Consider the following 4,912-nt stretch of genomic DNA (forward strand, 5'->3'; position numbering starts at 1 on the left):
GTTATGACTTTTATTCATTTTATTTAGCGCTATTCACTACTCAATATAACAGAAATTTAGAAGAAATTTAGTTAATATGTCAATATCACAGGCGTGAAAGGGGCATTGTATAAAAAAATAAAGTAAAATTACAGAAATAAGCAGAGTACAATAAAATATAGAGTATATGGCATATATAAAGTAGATTAATGCCAGATAAGGAAAATATATTTAGAAGAATACATATTTTATTGTAATGCTTATTTATCTATTTTCTCCAAAGATTAATTGAGCCATGGTATTTCCTCGTTGGAGCCCATTTTTTGCTTTTTCAGATTTAGTAATTGGAGATGCACTGTAGCAATTACTTTATTTTCTCATAATTCCTTTTAACTTTGTTTGGCAAGTCTTTTAGTCTCTGGTATATTTTGTTAACAGCTATGAACTAATAGAAAGAATTCCAATTATGTTATAATATTTCCCGTTTGAGGAACACCTTGTTGACTGCTAATAGCACTAACATCTGAAGTATATTTTTTTGATTGGTTTTAAAAGCTGTGGAACTACTTGAGGATATGTTTAATTTCTAGTTTATAGACATAACTTGTAGTTGGTAGAAACCCTCAGTAATAGTTACAATATGATGTAGCAGTTCATAATAGATTATCATTACTTATCTTAAATTAATATTATATACCGTAAATATTTTGCTTGTTAATTGAATTTGATAGTTAACCTTTAATCTACAGTTTTCTATGTTAATTAATTTTTGATCATCGGTGATAATCCTATTCAAGTTGAATGTGAAATATTAATAAATGTTTCTGAATATACCTAGGTTTCAGCTTATAAAGGAACAAATTTCATTCCTTGTTTATAATTTCCAATACAATTATATTTTTCCTATTCTTGATAAATCAAATTACTTAGAATCCTTGCGATTTTCAATACGATTCTTTATCGAGTAATTCCTACAACTTTTCAATATTGACATTTTTTACTTTTCGCGTCAAACATGTAAGATAATTTTTTTTGTAGCAAATTAATTTCAGCGAATGCTTTATTAATACTAATTTTAACGAAATCAAATGTGTTAAAATTGACTTTTAATAACAGTTATTTTGAGGGAAATTTTGTAAATACTAGAAATAATTTCCCAATTTTACAAATAAGTATTTAATACTATTATACAGGGAGAGTTAACTGTTGTTGGATTGTGATGGATATATGTGTTTTGTTGAAAAATGTTTACATTTTATATTTACAGATATATTAAATATTAATATTCGCTATAAAAAAAGGGGTATAAAGGAACAGGGGGGATGGGGGCTATGGGGTAAAGAGAAATACGTGTGATTTTTCGTTAGCTACTTGCTCACCTTTGGTGCTGAAACGGACGTCGGTTTTTAGGTCGATCCATTAATTTATTGCGATATTCAAGGACAAATTGTTCGCATTAAAATTACTTTATTATTAGTGTTGGTTCTTAAGTAAAAATGACTTAAAAAAAACAGTAAGAACATGACATTAATTTACGAAACATTTTAGAGGACGCAAAAAGAAAAATATAGCATAATACTAAATTTTTATATTGTATTCATTTATATATTTTAAAATTTAATATTAATTCTAAATTATAAATTTGAGGATATAAAACAATATACCCTAACTATGTCATAAACTATTTACTAAATTACCATATATTTGAATATACAATACTACAAATGTATTATATATAAATAAAATTGTATAACAACTTTCTTGTAGATACAGTCCCTTATATTTCTCACACTAATTACTAATTAATTACAATACAATAAAATATGCAAAATGCAAAAAGGCAAGGTTAATATATTTCATGAAGAAAGAGCTTACCATCTAAAAAAACAAATAAAGGACCTAAAAACTCAATGATGTTAATATTTTATGTTTTATTTTAATATATATATATATATATATATATATATATATATATATATATATATATATATATATATATTATAATGCTTTTAAGGATTAATGGTATTCAATATTTTCCTACACTTCTGGAAAGTCTATAAACTGGACAATTAATTATTATTCCTATTCCTATTACCTTGTCAAAATTCAATTTTCAATATTATTCTGGGATTCATATTGGCTACTTGTATTTGCTTCAATATTGAGTCAAATAAATTTCTTAAGAAAAAAAAGCTTATATAGACAGACTTTTTAAAATTTTTTTCCTGTAACCCTTCTTAACTTATCGTACCCTAAAATTAATTCGTAAGATCATAACCATATCGATAGTTTTATGGAAAATACTACCTTGATGATAACTCCTTATACAGTGATATATAAGATTCTTGACTTCTTATTTTCTAAGAAATTTTTTAAGCAATATTTTTTTTATCGTCCTGTGGCTTCCAACTTTCAAAGCCTTACAAATTCTTAAAATATAGATTAGATTGTTTAGCATCTATATTATGGATCCGACAAATATGCTGCCGAAACTCAGTATAATCATTAAATTGGATATCATAAATTGTATATCAGAAAAATCATTAAATTGGAAACACAGAGAAGGCAGATGATCTTTTTGCTATCGACTTTAGTTGTGTAGTAAGCTCATGGTAAAATCTTTTTTCTCTTGCTACTAAGTATGTCATATTACAAACTTGACATATTAATTTACTTCCAGTGCAAAATTTAAGTCATTTAATTAATTTATCCTATTTGTAACAACTGAAACTAAACCTACCTTTGACTCTCCATATTTGTAATCCTGTTAAAACGCTGAAATTTTAAACTAAAAGGCCTCCTTTTTAAGTAAAAGAGAACATCACAATATAACTTAAAAAATTCCATATCAAAAGCTTTAATAGTTAAACAAATACATGCCCAACGTTTAATCAAAGATATACGGTACATCGCCATTTCTTTTGAGAAACGCTTGGCTTGCAATACCAGACAATGTTGCCAAATCTAAGGGCAAGACTATATATTGTACTAAATACTAAGAAAACGTAACTACTCTATTATTATTTTTTTCAAAACAAAATATAATAGTTAATGTCAGAAAGTCTTGTTAAATATATTATGTTTCTAAAATCAAATATATCTGTAAAGCAAATAGCCTAGCTGTAAATTTGGCAACATCGACTTTTAGCATTTCGGCTTGCGCGGACGACTATACGAATAGTTCCGAAAGTAGCCGAATCTCCGGACCACGATGATTTTTAATGTATACTATAATGATCCCGTATCCTTCGTTAATACTTGGGTCTTTCAGATCAACCAGGTGCATTTGGTTCTCTGGACCGTTAATCTCCAATAACATAAATACTCATTCAGCACTAATGGGGTTTGGGTTAATATAAACATCCTGTCACTGATATATCAAATAACGTCATCTGAGATGACGTAATCAATATGATATGTTATATTATAAGTAGCTTGACGCTAACGAGCTTTATCATTAGAAAATTGGATAAAAAGTATATTTTTTATCATAATTATATAATAACCTCAAAATGAGTGTTCAGGTTAATGCGGTTAATATTTAATTAATTCTCATTACTACATTTCACTGATTTTGACTTAAGTTCGAAGAACTGAAAAATTTTACCTCATCCAACAAAATTGCTTTAGAAAGAAAGAAGGAAACAGGTCCCATGAAAAATCACCAAAAGTGTAAAAACATCCATCCAAAAAAAATTTCTTTAATCAGCGTAATTATCTTTTTTGTTTTTTTTTTAATTGATCCAATAAATTCGTTAAACTGTAATAAAATCTAAAAAGTAAAAGTGTTTATTGTAAGAAGTTATTAAAAGTGGTGCCAATTCCCTCGTGCTTGCCTACATTGGTTAATATTCCTTTTAAATGGAAAATGAAAATAAGTTAAATAGAGTATGTTATAGAAAACAATGCTGATTTTTTAGTTATTGTGTGTCATCACATATGTTGTGAATGATCAGGCTGTTAGTTAAACTAAAACTGCTTCTGAGTCATGCACACCTTAACAATTCAAATTTGATCTTACAAATGGATAATTTACTATAAAATAAGGTAATGAACACTGATCTACAACCTATGTAGTTACGAAGTCCACATGGCAGTGTCCTTGGTCCAGTTTTGTATCTCTTGTATGCTGCTAATCGCATAAGAATCACCATTGCGGGAAAATTCTTAGACGACACGGCAATTTCATCAGCTCATGAGGATCCACTGATAGCATCAAAGAGATTCCAAAGAAATCTTAATGAAATACAGCGGTTATTAAATACAGTGAGACAAAAACTACCCATGTAATTCTTATTTAGCATACAAAGAACATGTGCATTCAACGGTCGATGCTCCGTATTACATTTTTATGAAGTGTTATATTCCTCTCGAACCTATAACGAGTATAATTCATAGTGTGGTACTTGACTAATGTAAGTAAGTAAAATGTAAGTTATAAAACTAAAACATTTCCTACCATCCGATCTGATTAACGGACATATATAGATTTTAGAGCAAGATTTGGAATAATATATTTTACGCAAAGCATCACTTACTGAAGTGCTCTTCTATATGCCGTATACCTAACAAGTATCATAAGAAATATTTATTGCTCACTGGACAGATTGTTATATCACTAGGGTAATAAAAAATGTCATGGTTGATAACAATTAATACTATTCTGGAAAATATTAATTGGGGAATCGCGAGCTAGCATCGACAATGTTAACTGATGGATTGCTATAAAATAGAGCCAATATAATGATTTATGTGATTGAAATTACCTTTCATCAATTTTTATCAATTTTATTCTCTTGAATAAGAAATCATCGTTTAAAATATAAGTGTAATTTATTTACATGTTTATTTGAAATAATTTAATAAGAATTTGATGCAAAAATATGAATATTATCATGACCAAATTGGATTTTGCTAAAACGCAAGTAATTTT

Source organism: Rhynchophorus ferrugineus, unplaced genomic scaffold, assembly GCF_030347505.1.
Source record: "Rhynchophorus ferrugineus isolate W39M unplaced genomic scaffold, kcgeb_rfMv2 rfM3, whole genome shotgun sequence".
In the NCBI taxonomy this organism is placed as follows: domain Eukaryota; kingdom Metazoa; phylum Arthropoda; class Insecta; order Coleoptera; family Curculionidae; genus Rhynchophorus; species Rhynchophorus ferrugineus.